The 17,241-nt window shown below is 33.2% G+C and overlaps 1 protein-coding gene across 5 annotated transcripts in view; it reads right to left on the minus strand.

Annotated features, from left to right (window-relative positions):
• The window catches only part of LOC108974911, a 55,754-nt gene that overhangs the window by 20,079 nt on the left and 18,434 nt on the right, over positions 1 to 17,241 (minus strand). Inside the window, exon 1 of one of the 5 annotated variants that reach the window (XM_018943017.1) lies at positions 16,691 to 16,886. The exons of 3 other annotated variants lie outside the window; for them this stretch is intronic. The gene's annotated coding sequence lies outside the window, so the exon portion shown is untranslated. Of the gene's footprint in view, positions 1 to 3,759; positions 4,160 to 16,690; positions 16,887 to 17,241 lie in introns of those variants that run through there. One more of the 5 variants, XM_018943018.1, reaches the window with a different exon arrangement.

The raw sequence follows: 17,241 nt of genomic DNA on the forward strand, positions 1-17,241 counted from the left end.
TGTCGTGCTGCTGCAGTCTGTCGCTAGCATTGTGTTCCACACATGAGTGCAAGCGTTACCAAACGACGAGGAGCAAAAGCAAACAGCAAAAATATATAAGAAGTGGAAGTGAAAATGAAAACCGAAAAGGAAAATGAAGACGATAAAAAATGAAAATGTAAAAAAATGCAAGGTAAGCCAGTCTCATGCTGTAGCACAGCTATGCAAGCAGTTTTGCTATCAGTGCTCAGCAGTGGCAACAACAACGTGCTACAAATCATTGAATGCACGTTGCTGCAAGTGCACATGTTTATCTATTCGTTTTCACAAGCTTTCACATACACACACACACAACTACATATAAGCGCACACATATAATGCATTTATTTATTCGGGAAAATAACAATATTTTATATACTAGTTTGGAAGACCAAGGGTAAATGACGTGACGTGATTTATACTGTGCTCCCACGACTTACGATTCTAAGGCTGCACACATAGTGAAAGGAATAAACGCATGATATTAGACCGGTAAAAGTCATTTGTCGCACAATTGGATAATTTTTAGTCAGATGATCATAAGCAGGGTTGCAAAAAATACATTAAAGAGATAATGAAATTAATATTTAAATTAAACATTTGTTTAGAAATCCTTTTGAAAATAAGGTATTAATCAAAAAAATCTAATTAAAATTAACATAAAATATTTACCACTAAATACCGGATTGAAAAGCAAATGTTAATCGCAAGAATACCTTACTTACTTGCTACCAAAAATTTAAGAAACAATAGATTAAGTTTAATTTTTGTGACTTTGAATATTATATTTGAAAAATAAAAGCTTAATTAAAACAAATATTCAACAAAGTTCCCTTTACTTGCTATTAATTAATTTCTATGGTTCTAAGGTTAGAAATATTTTTTTTTTTAATTTATACTCAAATTTTGAAATTAAAGATTTATAAACTACATATTTTATGTGCAAAATCGTGAACATTTTGGGTTAAAAATATCTACATTTAAAATGTGTATATTTTTATTAATAGCAAAAAAATATCTAAAAAAGAATAACTTCAAATATTTAGCGAAAACACTATTCGCAAAACTTTTAATAACTGAAATAACTAACAATTCGGCCGAACATTCAAAAAGTGTTGCCTACATTTAGGAACGAAAAAACTTATACATATGACCCAATACCCGCCTCAAAAATATGATCACGATCACGATATATCACGATTTTTTACTAATAGCAAATATTTTTTAGTAAAAACCAAAGGTAAGAAAAAACAGATATTGAAATTGTATTGATAATGTAATGTGAAATTATTACTTTTAAATAAAATTCAAAAATGAAATTTATTAAAAAAAAAATATATATAGGTCGTCAAAAAAGTCTTGCGGTATTTTCGCTAGTTGGCGCTGAGAGCGCTAGTTTTATTCGTCGCATCGGGTCATGCGATGTCGCATCGGGTCATTGGAAAGCTCATTTCACGCGCTAACACGTGTNAATTTAAAATCTTAAAAAATATTATGGTAATGATTTTTTACTAATAATAAAGTGAAGAGTTTTTCGCTAACCCAAAAGCACAGTGCGTGTATCAAATTATTGAAATGTAAGTTTGTATTGTTTAATAAATAATTTTATAAGTACTATATATTTACATAACATTCATCTACATTAAATTTATTTGCATAAAAAAACCATAAATGTTGTTATCAGGCGAAAAAATATATCTAACGGCACTAACGTCGCTTATCGGAAACGCAAGTGCTTACACTCGATTATTTATGAGATAAACAAAAGCTTATCTTAAATTTAATTTCGCTTGTGGGAAATTTTGCATACATATATTACGTACGTACGTGTACAAATATAAAGCACTTATGCGGCAATGATTAGCAAATATTGACTAACTGATAATGTATAATGCGAATAAGCAATTAGAAGTGTACTATATACCTGTCTCTTATACACATCTAGATGTGTATAAGAGACAGCATATATTACGTACGTACGTGTACAAATATAAAGCACTTATGCGGCAATGATTAGCAAATATTGACTAACTGATAATGTATAATGCGAATAAGCAATTAGAAGTGTACTATATACCTGTCTCTTATACACATCTAGATGTGTATAAGAGACAGCATATATTACGTACGTACGTGTACAAATATAAAGCACTTATGCGGCAATGATTAGCAAATATTGACTAACTGATAATGTATAATGCGAATAAGCAATTAGAAGTGTACTATATACAACATAACCTAGAAATTGAAAAGCAGACAAGAACGGTAATTTGAGCAATACGAACAGCTGATGTGCTAATGAAATGCAAAAGCTTTATTTTGCCGATTGCAAAAATGGAGTGAAATTTAAGATAAATTATGATTAGATGAATAAGCAGGAAAGGGTGAATAAATATACGGATGTAATGTGACGTACAAAATGAGCGATTGCAAATATTAGAGGTTAGATAAGCATAAAAAAAGAAGTTTGTATGTAAACATATGAAAAGAAACCAAATGAAATTTAAAAATTACAAAAACTAAAACCAAATGAAATGATAAAAAAGAGCAAAAGCAAATTTGGCGCACAAAAATCGAAGAGAGTGTTGTGCCATTGAAAGTGAGAGAGTAGCGCAACACAGCTGAGATTGTACGTATGCAAGTAGTGAGTGAACAGCGGAAAACCGAGTGTGAGCGAGTGAGGAGTTTCAAATCAAAAAGTAAGCACTGTAGGAAGGTAGAATGCATGCATACAGACATAAATATGCATATCAATTTGTACCACATTGCAATGTAAGCCCATTGCCGCGTTGGTGTGCCGCCCGCCAACTGTTTTCGGCTATGATTTTTGTATTTTTCTTTTTCACCAAGCATACATACTTTTGCATATATAATACATATATACATATACAGTGTGCGACAAATTTAAAGCACGGTATCTACCTTGTCGGTATTTAAATTAATAAAGGCTAAATGTTCGGAAAACAATACAATGATTTATTCCAAACTTTTTTGCAATAGTCATAACCGATTTTCTTTTGCTTAAAATCCTTAACACTTTTTTTCTAAAATGAACAGAATGGTTATTTCGAGCCATTGATATATCTTTCACTTTAATATACAACCAACCGTATTGAATAACGAACTGCAACTGAATATTCACTAATATGTTTCAAATTAGGTAATAACTACACATATCCAACATTTTCTGATCATTAAATCCCGTTTGACAAACAATTAATGTAAATTCTTAGCTTAGCTCATAAAGCTTTAATTTTGTCGCACCAGATTTTTGGAGTTCTTCATATATTTAATTTTATGTAATATTTAATTAAATTAATTTGTTTAATTTTTACTAATTTTAAAATAAAAATACATGAACTAATAATACAAACTGTATGATTTCATTCAGTTAAATACCCGCAAGGTAGATTCCGTGCTTTAGTTTTGTTGCACACTGTATATGTATGTATGTACTAACAGAACACATGACAACGAGAGTGTTACGTCAAAGAACAAAAATTAAACATAATTCGGTTAGCGGTTTTATACACGATGAACAGCGACAAAAATTACAACGGAAGTAAATATGATTTAACGTTCATACGGTGGAATTATTACAATTGTTATTAGACAATTATGATTATTTGTTTATCGATTTAATTCCAATTAATTTATATACTATTTATAGGTATGTATATATGTGTGTATGTTGAGTATAGTATATTATATCTACTTGCCCATCATCATAAGTTTACGTACTTTTATTCGTACATCATCGTTGTCATTGCTACAGTCCATCAACTGAGCGTGTTTTTGTCGTTCTTGTGTCTGTATGTATGACTGGAAATATGGGCGGGTATGTACGCGTTTGGGCGTGTAGGTATGTGTGTGTGTGAGTCAAAATTTCAGCTGATTGCGAGTTTTGCAATTTGAAGTCTGATCGTTTCAAACAACTGCTCGCTAGCGCTCTCGTTGTGACTCGTAGAACGGTGTTTGCTATTGTTGTTACTTGGCCTAAAAACGTTGTGTGTTGATAGCGATGATGTCGTCGTATCATATGTATGTAGTCATATGTACATACATATATTTAGTCGTTGTGGGTCGTATTCGTTTTGGTCGTAGATTTTCGCAGTTGAATAATTGAAATTCACAATTTTTTTTTTCAAATTTTATTAAATATTTAAATTATTTGTTAATGACATTGTTTTTAAATTTACTTATTTTTTAATCATTATTATTTATTATTTTTTAGTGCATTTAGATAGAAATTATCAATTTATATGTTATATTTTTAATTGATGCTTTTCTTTTTAGACACGCGTTTAAGCTGTTAAACATTTATTTTCGTATAATTATTACATAAAATTAGCACATTGCCGTTAAACGCGCGTTCCTTGCTATTTTATTTAATTTTATTTTACGCTTGCGTTCTGTTTTTCGCTCGTTACAGCTTTTCGCCGATTTTCCGCTTCGATTCTCTAATACTACGACTACAGGCAGCAGTTGTAGTTGTTGTGGCAGCGCGGTTTCTATTTTATTGATTTGCAAACATTTTTAGTTCATTAATTAGCACATGATCGACGGGGTTAGTAGTTAGTTTTTATAAGTTAATGTAGGAAATAGAAAGAAAATTACAAAGAAAATAGTAAAGATAATTTTAGAAAAATTAAATTAAAAAGCTCAATACTTAGTTACAAAACAGAAAAGAGTTTGAAATAAAGGAAAAATGATATCACACCTTTAAAACAAGCACGCTTCACCGAAAATAACACTAGAACCGTAGCAAAGAACGTTCCCAGAGCGACTATCAGCCACACGCTAGAACTCAACAAGCAAGCAAAATTAAAATTGTACTCTTACGCTTCCGCAACTCAAGTGCTTTTTATTTTGCCTATTTTTGTTTGCTTCTGCTCACTTTACAAAAAAGCTATTGTTTGTACTCAATTTTTCGCCAACATATATCTAACTACTATTTGAATTTAATTTTTTCCACTTGGTTCTTTATTTCGGATATAAATCGTCCATATAATAATGGCGCATACAAATACACATACACAAATTTATCTAAACGCACTGTAGGCACAAAAGGCAAAGTGAGCCAAATAAATAAACAGCGTGAAAGCATACACACACAAATAGATAGGAAAACACAATGTTCGCTTATTTCGCGGCAACACCGATTAAAACATACTCGGCCAGTATGTATGCAGTTCGTTTATCACACGATAGTGGCTGATGACGGCAATGCAGACGAACGCGCGTATGTGTGTTTCCTTCAACACGGCGCGTAGCCCACTGACGGCTGATTAAACGCTGAAGCGCACACAAACGGCTGTTATCACAACACAGAACTTTGCAAACGCCAAATTAAAGAAGCCGTAAGCGCGAAGATAAAATATGCTAAGTGGTTATCTATCAGAGTGCAAGCCGACACTAAACGATAGTTAGCATGAGATGATCTATTTTATTTGCGCACGGCGTTGGCGGGGCAGTAGCGGTCAGCGAAGGCGCAAGCAGAGCAGGAAGCTGTGGATTTTCAGCAGCGGCAGCGACACATGCCACAAAATACCAACACACCTCACATACTTTCGCTTATGCTGACTCACTCACACATAAGCGCACACGGTAAGTATATATGAGTGCACGCGCCTGTCTTTAATTTGGTGGGACTGCATCTCATGCTCTTTCTCTTCTACGCGCATAATGTTCTAGTCGCCGCGCTGCTGACGTCGAAAACACAAGCTGTATATGTGTTTCTAATCTCGGTGCGAGTGTGTGTGTTCGTGCATTTTCGAACCATTCGCTGCGTCTTTTTTGCATGCACTTTCTTTGCACTAGATTGGCGGAAAAATGCAAGAAATTGCACTCTAGCCAACAACACGAACGATGCACGAAGACGCACACGATTATGTTGACGCCACCGACTCGTGCACGGATAATTCAATATCCTGTAATACATATGCAAGCGCATAGTGCGTGTATATCCGGAGCACGAGCAGGTAAGCGGGAGATTGCATTGACATCGACACGAGCCACAAATCGTCGCCAATATCAACGTTGTTACCGAGTGCAACAACAATAAGAAATATCGTATACACATACAACCCCAACCGTTTGCCAAAAGGAAAGCAGCTCTCCGCACGAGTAAGTGGTAGGCGGAGTGAGCGAAACACATGCATACCATTATTTAAGAGGGAAGCGAAATTGTGTGAAAATAAAAAGTAAGAAAGAAAAGTAAAACAACAAAAATGTAGACGACAGACATACGGTCAAGGTGGAAAAATCTGCAAAACGGCGCGCTAAGTAATTGTTGAGTGTGTGTGTGTGCGTATATGTTGTTGTGGGAAAATTCACAGGAAAATGGATGTGAACGCATTTTGTATGTGTGCGTGCCGAAAAACAAACAAGCCGGCATTTCTGCAATGTTATCAGGTAGCAATATTCGTGTTATTTAACAAACAAAGCGGAAAGAGTGGATATGCTAAGATTATTATATGTGTGATTCTTTCACAAGCGATGAAAAGTATATTATATATTAAGTATGTAATATGTAGGACTGAGACCAACCGCATATTTGAATATCTGTAATAACTCATCAAAAATATTCGTGGTTTTGGCTTTATCACTATTTTTCAAAATTAATTGATTATTTTCCGACATGTTGATATGTATTTATCAAAGTTCAAATGCAGATATCAGTTACCATTTGATCCAATATGTTAATACTAATTTTCATTATCGCCTTCAAAATGGAAGACTGGCATGAGGAAGTGTTTATCGATTCGGTTTGCGTTTAGGGTATACTTAAAATTTAGCCGAGTATGCAGACTTTAATTTTATACTGGTATCCTCATATTGTAATATTGAAGTTATCAGGATAAATGAAAAAAATTGAAGAAGTACGCAGGCACAGACTATTTCTAAATAGTCGAGAATTTATTAATACATATTACAGTTATTGAATCCACTGTTGTTGTTGTTGTAACGGCAGAAATTCTGCCGAGTTGACAGTCCTTGGTCGGATAAAAATCCGGGTCCGTTCCGGTTTTCGTAGACCCGACTGTCGTGGGAACGGTTGAATCTACTAACTTTGGCTATTTATGACGGTATTTCTACAATAGTAGTGAAAACTATTTTTGTCAATATTCGAAAACTGTAAAGTGGCACTTAAATGTATGCAACAATTTTCAGTGTAAATGTTTTAAAGACAATAATTATAATATAAATATATTTGAAAATTAAATATGAGTAATACAATAATAGTATTAACAGTTATAGTAGATAGTTAAAAAGTTCAATAGCATTTAGAAAAACTGCCACTACAAAACGGTTGTTTTCAATCACCAAAAGTATACAAATACTTTTCACATCAAATGTCATGTAAAGCCAACATTATGAAGAACTTAATTCCTGGTCATATTCTAAATATTAATAAAAATCAATTTGATGGCGAAATAAAAATTATTTATGATAGTTTGGGTAGCTTACAGAAAAGGAATTTCCGGTTTACGATTTAAATCAGAATTTTCTTCAATTTAATTAATATCAAAAAAAGACTCTTTGTTAAACATAATCCCATATACCATTTCGGCTAAATTCAAAAGTCAAGAATTCGAGTACAGCGAACTGTCTATGAATTCACAAAATCTAAAAGATCAACACTGCAAAACTCGGATGAAGAAGCAAAATAAATTGATAAAAATAAAATCGAAATAATACAGTGAAAGCGTGGCGTAAATTGATTTATTAAGCAACCACGGTGTCTTCCTAGTAAGTTGATTTTCACCAGCTTTTTATAAGGCGTAGTTTTCAGAAGCAAAATTATTCGCCAACAGTATAAAACAGAACAGTAAAATAACAGAACACTTGATTTTATGTCCTGACTTATGTTTAAGGTGGATGCACAAGAAAAAGCCTTACTTTAGAACAGATAGTTCCAAAGGTATACATTTTAAAGATTATTTCGACTACGAAGATCATATAATTTTATTTAGTGTATGATAAATCGATCTTGGTTTTTATTGAACTAGAAGTTCATCTAGAACATATTTAGGGTATAGCTGTTTCAAGAGCGATTTTAAATATATAAAGTATTTGCATTTTTTTATGAAGTCACAACTCTTATATTATAACTATTCCCATTAGCATAGATGAAGGGTATATTAAAAATTCGTTTACTTTTACATTGGTATGTTTCAACTAGAAGAATCTAAATCTACCCTCAAATAAATAACATTTTAAAAGTAAGCAGGCTAATTTTAATTTCGAAATCGAGTACCGCAATTTTAAAACAGCACTTACAGTACATAAAGAGGCATAAAAAAAATCAATAACTTCAGACAAATTTATGTATCATGGACGTAGCGAAAACCTTAAATTATTAGATTAATTAAAAGAAAGCAATAAAATTACTAATACAATATTGATTTACCGAAATTTGTGAGACATACGGTTTTTTGTAGAAATAATCTAATGACAAACCGCAATCCTTTCTTCATCAAGGGTAAAGGTAACCTGAGCTTGTCATAGATTAATTTAAGGTAATCTTTTATAAACTTGGTACTATTTCTTCTTCATGTACTATTTTTCACCCTATAATTATGTAGGTATTTAATTACTTCATAATTTTCCAAGTCTTTGAATAAATTGAAGCCCCATTTTCGTAATAAAGAGAGTTTGAGCTAATCGAAAGAAAAATCAAAATCTATAACAGTTTTGCTCAGGAGACACGCAATTAACAACCAATTAGCGAGACTGGGATCTCTTTCAACAATTTATACGAACTTAGACCATTCCTTAAATGGTTTGTAGGAATTATTATGGTAAGTTCATTCAAAACATTTTAAAATTACTAAAGGTATTGCCTCTCAAGTTCAAGGATGCCAACTCTGCCTAGTCATAGAACAATTTGTCCCATTTTGTGTTAGTTAATAGCAACACATTTATTTTAATTATCCACTAACCGAATATAAGTAGGCTTTACTTCTATTCGAAGTTACAGTCAGGGATAGACTTCATAATTGAGGGACTCTTCATTAAATGTTTGTAAATTATATGCAAGTGAGTTTATCTGAATTACATACATAAGTAAGTGATTATTATGAATTAATCAGTTATAGAAGGCAAACATTTATTGAAATTATTTATTTACGCAAAGCAAAGTATATTGTGTGGCGCCAACTTTTCATCACAAATCAAAATGTATGCAAGTAATTAAGTGGGTAATCTTTCAAAGCGGAAAACGTACAAAAGTACATACATATGTATACACATATACTCCATATACATCCATACTCCTATGTACATACAGTTCGGAATGGATAATTGACTAAGCAGTTATTTTCGAAAAACGACCCTTTGGACTACAACCAATTATTTTTGTTGAACTTGCAGAATATTTATATATTAATTTTCGACTTTTACGGTTTACCATAACAAATTCTAAAGATTCGATTCTAAAAATTTGACATTCATATCATATTAGTTATGTAACTATATGTATACAAAGTTAATGACGATTATAGAAAAAAAGGAAATTAGTTTTGAATGAGATGGATTTTTACCAATAATTTCAAATAATAAAATAACAAGAAAAAAACGTCGCGTTCATCCCTTCAATATCTCAAAACCTGAGGAACTAGTTAAGACGAGCTGATTTTACTCCGTTCGTCAAAATGTTAAATATACATTTTATATGCATGCTATATAGGGTCTGGACGTTCTTTTCGGCTGTCAAATTTCATGTAAGAACGTAAGAGTGGTCTAATATGCCCTGTTCAAAGTACAATTAAATGTAAAACAAATAAACGTTGGTTAAAGAGTAATAACTGTACTAACAAGAGTTTAAACGAGTTATATGTATGTGTATGAAGTAATTATGCGTGCTAATGTCGTACTTTAAACACATTATTTTATACGAATACATAAACACATAAGCAAGTCCGAGTACATATGTATATGTATGCATGCTGTTATTTATTGCCGTAGTAATTTCATAGTTGCAGTGACTATCGATACGATGAGATGGTCGTTGTCGTTGTTGCCGTCATCGTCAAGGTCGTTCGCGGTTTCTCATTCGAGTTTCAGTTTTCAGAGCTATGTATAAATGTGCGTATGTATGCATATACATATATGGCAGCATATTTATCTCTACTCTCTTTCCATATACTTATAACTACGCATATTTGTACTTTCGCCAGTGCAAATTTTTACATGGTTGGTTTACATTGAAAGCATTTCATACACATGCACATATATACTATAAATGTAAACATATGCATGCACATATGTACATACATATGTATGTAATTACAGTATAAATTCGTTATTACAAATTAAAATGGTATTTTTAGAGAGTTTTTGTATCTCGAATTGGTTTGAAATTCGAAATAGAAGCAAGGGTTAGAAACTCAATAAATTTTCTTGGACTTATTTCACAAATATCACCTCTTTGTGGCCATAGGTGGCCAACGAATTTTAATGCAGAAGTTCTGTTCTCAAATTTGAAAACAATTTCCTGTGTCCAAAAAATAAGGTGACATTTGAATTTAAATTGATAGTACTGTCAGTCACATTTATGTCAAATTTCATGTCAAAATATTCATTAGTGTTTGAGATACGTGTCGTTTTGAGAGCTGCTAAAAGTGAGTTTTTCGTTTTTTGCGATGTCGAAATTTGTTGAGCAAAGAATTTGCATTAAATGATAATTTCGTCAAAAATTCAACCCATATCGTGCCGCAACCACCGTATTCACCTGATCTGGCGTCGTGCGACTTCTGGCTGTTCACCAAGCTCAAAAGACCGCTCCGGGGACACCGTTTTTATACGATAGAGGAGATTCAAGCCGCAGCGAAGACGGAACTGAAGGCGATCCCGGAAAGTAACTACAACCAGTGTTTCGAAGATTGGATCCGTTGGCATAATGTACTATATCTAGTGGGGATTACTTTGAAGGGGATAAAATTGATTTGGAAGAATAAATAAAGAATTTTCAAAATAAGTACAATGTCACCTTATTTTTTGGGCACAGATAAAGGAATTCTGGAAGTTCAAATCAATTCGTTGGTTGCAAATCTGTATAAACAAAAATCACGTGATCTTCAGGACTATAAAAAAATGAGGTTTTGATGAATTATGGCTTCGGAAATATTATTCTACAATAAAAATTAAATTTTTATTAAATTACTACAAATTAATGCCTTTGATTTGTTGATTATTGTATTCGCTGTAGTAACATAAAGCAAAACCCAAATAGCATTAATATAGAATCGGGGGAACATAATGTTCTTCAGCAGTTGTATTCAGTTTCTTTTAGCCATACGCACCGAGTTCATACTGTATTTACCTACATATACCGGGTTATCCAATAGGGATGGTTTGATTTCTCATCAGTAATATTTTTATCATTGCATTCTGTAATGTTTACAATTCCATCATGTAAAGATATAGGCAAAAACAACGTTTACAAATTTATCAAAATAGGCGTTCCCCAATTGCAACTTTTCGTGGGCTTTTGACATTTTATGGTCGTAATAATGGTGCGGTAGATGTATAAACAAAACTGCCGATTCTGGATTTGAATTCATTGGCCTTTAGCAATAAACCAGACCCTCTTCAAGCCTTAGAAGTCAAACTGGACTTGTTATTCACTACATACAACTTGATTTAGTGGAAAAAAAGACTCGAAAAATGGGTTCATCGAATTCCTTCCTGCAAAAATAAGTCGTGGAGATCATTAGAAGGAAGTTCAGAACTCAATTGTATCGATTGTTCTTCACATTAAATAAAACACATTTTAATTTCCTTAACAATTAGTGTTTGTTTTCTTCTGGAAATCGCATTACTCTTATTGGAAAGCCCAGTATAAGTATACCTACATGTCATATACTTATGCACACTTATAACTTAAGTGAAGCCAACAAATCTCTTAATGAAGGTAAACTCGTTTGTTATGTGGACTGTGAGAAAACACACAAATAATAATGAAAGCAAAATAGAGGGAAAAACTGTAAATCAAATATTAAAAGCGCTGATCGAGCGTGAAATATAGGTACACACACATTCACTATGTATATATACCTATGTAAATGTATATACAAATACGTACATATGTAAAGTAGGAAATTTGATTTGTACTTCTGTCATCAAACAATTTTATTCTAAAATAGAACGGAGGCAAACGAATTGAGTGGGTGGTTGCTGAGTATCTTATACTACACATATGTATGTAAGTAAATACTTTGAAGAATAAAAATATTAAATTTAAGTAAGTATACATACATACGTATGTATGTGGGTGCAAAATAAATATCAACCAAATTTTACGAAAGCAAGTGGGCATTATTCAGTAAGTAAGTCAGCTATTACACGAAGCAACTTTTGTTGCTGATTCTCGGGCGATCCTCTTTTGCTGTTCCCCATTGCATTCACACCAGCAACTTGTGTTGCGCAAATCTGTTCGAGGTTTTTTCTCATTCTCTTTCACTTTACTTTAACCCATTGTCGATTCTTTTTCCTTATAGGTATTTGGGCCACTCTATCACATATATTAATCAGTTCTGTCAATTAAGAAATACATTTTATTTATAATTCAAAATTAAAACAAAGGTTATATAACAGATCTTCACTATCGTCTGAATCAATTTGTATGGCTTCCTCCATACATTTCACAATATCTTTAATTAATTCGATTTTTTCGTCATACTCCATTTTCTAAAATATTTATATTATATTATACATATTTGTATACATATTTGCAAATTACGTACCAAAAGATGAAATTCAATTTTTAAAATATATTCAAAATATTAAATTCAAAATAATATACGCAAATGCAAATACATATGTATAACGAAAGAAAGAACACGAATGCAGAAAAACGTCGCAGCGAACTGTTACGAATAAGAACACAAAGCGAGTTGCTGAACACTGGAAACTCGGCGCGATTCTCCTCTCCTCGTCGCCCCCTCGCCTATAAACCAAGAGTTGCCGCAACAAAAGTTGCTTCATGTAATAGCCGACTAAGGATAATTTGTACATTGGTTTTGGAACTACAATAGTGTGCCCGGATTATCAAAGAGTGGACATTCATACTATATACATATATATGTATGCATGTTAGTGAATACATATTTTCATGATAAGTAAATTTTTCTTAGCAAAACGTAAATATGTTGAGTAAACAAAGAGAAATAAGCAAAATTCTTGGTTTATTTTATTGAAAATCCCTGAACATGAAGATCGATAACTTCAATATTAGGGGAAGCATAGCATGAAACTCTTCTTAAAGTATTTTTATGGGTTTACTAATTATACTTTTATTTTATTTCAAACTGCTTTTACCGAATCAATTGTAATAATGTTGTAGTAAATCCAGGAATCGAATGCATATGAAATATAAGAGAAGCTCTGCTAAGGGCTGTTATTGTAACGTCTGAAAATCCCTAGGACTCTAAGAAGTTGAAAAACAATTGATTTCGAATTATGGGCACAAAAGCAGAACAGTCTAATTAGCGGTTTCAACATTAAGCGTTTTAGCGTATCAATATCGTCTAGGGCGGCATCACTGCTACAGTGGGGGGACATTTTTTAGAAACGGTTGTAACTCGAAAAATATTTAATTTTACTGCGTATTCTTAAAATATTTATTATTGTAGCATTAAAATCTGATAAACCGAAATTACGTTTTTTGCCTGCCATAATAATTATTAATGATTATTTAACAAATTGTATGCAAATCTAATTAACAGTAAAAAAAAGACTTGACTCTTCATCTAAACTTTTGTTTGTACTTAGCTACATATATTTGTCTTCGAGCATTTAATTTTGAAATTAAAATTGGCAAAAATGTATATTTTTACATATATTTATAATATACATAAATTTTTAGTTATTTGATTATAACTGACTTGTGAAATGAGGCAATCATTGTAATAAATCGTTACAAATACACTTAACAAAGTGCGACCGGTAATTAAAATCTTTTCACAGCCGTAATGTAAAATTCATTCGCATGCAACAGACCAGATAAAAACCAAGTCGAAAGAACATTTACAAGCCAAACTATAGAAACAAATTTGTACATACACATGCAATATACATATGTACATACGTACATATTTGTTAGTGTGAACCGTAAACCATGGCGGCATTTAAACGTGGGTAACTCTGCAGGTCAACAATGCCGACAAAGGTACTGCTATATTAGAGGCACGAAGTGCATGTGTGCCTATATTATGTACGAAGGAGTAAATCCCTTTGCACGAGGTTTGAGAGGAAAGTGAGCAAAGTACTTCATAAGTAAATAAACAAACAATGGCAAAAGTAGGACTATTGAAATGTGGCCTTGAACACAGATTAGTCTAGTGTGCATAGACACAAAAGACAGCGTCGAAAACGCGCGACATGAAAAATCAAATGCGCATAAATCATAAAATAGCGCCTGCAAGTGCAACTAAATAGAAATACTAAAAAAAATTTAGCTAGTATAGGCGGCAGTGGAACGCTTACCAAAACTAGAAGTGTATAGAAGCACATACCTAAACCAAAAATATTTATGCATAAGTGGTGTCATCAGCTGTGAAAACGGAAAACTTTTAGCACATCCTCCAGCGAATGTGTGCACAAATGGACGAAGATTAAAAATTAGTTCGTGGAAAAAATTGCGGCTTTATTTTAGCGTCGCCAGCAGTCAGCGCTGCGCGGTAAAAACCCAATGTGAACAATAGAAAAGGGAAAATTTTATAATACTTATATTTTGAGTGTATCCAATATTTAGCTGTGCTGCAAAGTCAAAATTTTCACGGTGCGCTAATCGTAGCTTTACTGTGAATCCACCGTCCCAAGCAAACCTTTTGCTTGAAAAAATATTACCAGTGTTCTTGACAAAGCAAAGATACATTATATCAACACTAAACTGTATTAATTTAAGGTTATAACTTTCTAGTTTCTTAATTTGTCAGCAATTTGTCTCAACAGGTCTATTAACCTGAGAGCATATCAAATCTTTGTGAGCTTAAGAACGGGCAATAAATTTACAGCAATTAATGTCGCAAATCAATGTTTTTATTATAAAACAAAACCTTTTAGATTATTAAGTTTATTGCAGTGACTCAGAATATACATATATGCGATTTGCCAACATTCAACGAGTGACGAATCGAACCAACAACTGGCAACGGCTAACCACTTTAATGAGGTGTCTATTATATTAAATTTAATTCAGTGAAACTGTTGCTTCGCATACCATTTTGTTTAGAAGGTTGCAAAAAAAAAAAAAAAATTGCAATTAGAGCGGAATCGGCTGGGGTCTACTGTCGGTAGCGATAGATGCTTCAAACAAGTGACTATTCAGTGACCATAGCAGCAATACTAACCTTGAACTCATTTACAGTGCGTTCAGGGTTGGTCGAGGAGTATCTGACACCACTAAAAATTGCATCGAGTGTCTTTGTGATAATACTGGTGTGGTGAGTGCCGGGCCATAGCGGAATCGCAGGAATTTGCAAAGCTGATGAGCTAGAAGGAAAGGCACCCTACAACAGGCCATTGTTCTATTGGTGTCCATATTGTATTGTAAGGTTGAGAATCTTACCAGACGCCATTTCACTTTCTTCTTGACTGTCCCACGTATGGGAGGTCAAGACTTAAACACTTGGGAGCGCATACCTTCAGACATCCGAACCGCAATGGCAGGAGTGGGAATTAAACGCCTGTGCAAATTTGTATTGGCTACTAAGCGTTTTGCTAATTTGTAAGTTTGAACACAGGAGTTCTTCTTTTTTATGGCTTCACAAAGAATTAAAAAACTTCCAATCTAAGCCCTCCGATTATCTGACGAATTTGAAGACACTCTGCTTCGTTAGAAAACACCTGTGTTATAAGAAATTAGACGAACATGAATACAAAGGGTTCAACTGAGACTTTCAAGTCATTGATATGCGGCCCCAATATGACAACTGGACAAATTTGAAGAACTTCAAGATGCCACTCCTGTACTTAGTGTGCGAAATGTCAATCTTATAATTGTCTTGCACTAATAATTTGCTTTGTCTCAAGCGAGCACCTGCCCTTATACCGCACAAACGATATGCATATTGCGCTCAACGAACAAAAGGGTTATCTTTACGCTGCCAGGATATGCAACAAAGAAGCAATTACCTTAGATTTTGCTGTTAAAATGGCATAAAAGCAAAATGCAAAGATGAAAAAAGGCGGAACTCAGCCATAATGGGCAACAGGGTTGTATAACTAAACTGCACTAACATTGCTTTAAGTGCATTTATGACAATGCAATAAATAGTGCAGCAGTTTGTATTTTCTTTCTTGGAAATTGCGCCGATTCGTTGCTTTAAACTTTTTTAGCTTTATTCTAGAAAAATTAGCTGACAACACGCATTTGATAGACGCAAGTGACTGTACAAAACACAAGCCAAATACAAACACTCGAAACAAAGAAAAAAAATGTTTACGAGGTCAGCATTGCAAAGGCGATTTGTGTGTGGCAAAAATAATACAATTTCACAACAGCAACATCAATTATCAAATTGCTTTTTTTTTAAATTATGTTTCGGATATTTTTTTGGTTTAAACAAATTACAAGTTTGCACTAAAAACGTCGAGTCACCATTTTCAGTTGATAATTAATAAATAGTACGCATGTAAGTAAGTTGATTGCACATTGTTCATTTACCTGTTGTCAAACACTTTCATTTTTCAGATATTTAATTTTTATTGCTTGCGAAGAGCAATGAAACAAATCTCGTCCAGCGGCGTATAATCTCAATCTATTTTGCTATTTAAACACAAAATTTTGTATTTTCCCCACAAAATCGTTCTGCTAGCGAAGCGCACCAAAATAAAACAACGAACGTACTGAAGAATGACTGAATGAAACAAAGAAATTTCGCTTATACTCGTATTACGCAGTGTTGGGGACGACTGGAGCCTAACCCCAATTCAAGTCAATTGAGTAAATTTACTGTTCGAGCGCCAAACCAAGCAAATCGAGCAAAAGCCAACAGCGCTAAGAGCGCGTATTGGACTATGAGAAAGAGCGCAAGTGCGAGCGGATTGCGAGAGACACGCTACCATAGCATATGTAGGTGTGTATGCATGTGTGCACTCACATTCGTATGGAATAGTAGAAAACTCTGGCAAAAGAAAAGATGCATCGTAAAGTCGGTTTTAAAAATGTTTATAAATAATAGAAAATATGTGGGTAATATAAACACACAAAAGACT

Source organism: Bactrocera latifrons, unplaced genomic scaffold (genome assembly GCF_001853355.1).
Source record: "Bactrocera latifrons isolate USDA-ARS-PBARC rearing strain unplaced genomic scaffold, ASM185335v1 scaffold_6, whole genome shotgun sequence".
NCBI classification, from domain to species: Eukaryota; Metazoa; Arthropoda; class Insecta; order Diptera; family Tephritidae; genus Bactrocera; species Bactrocera latifrons.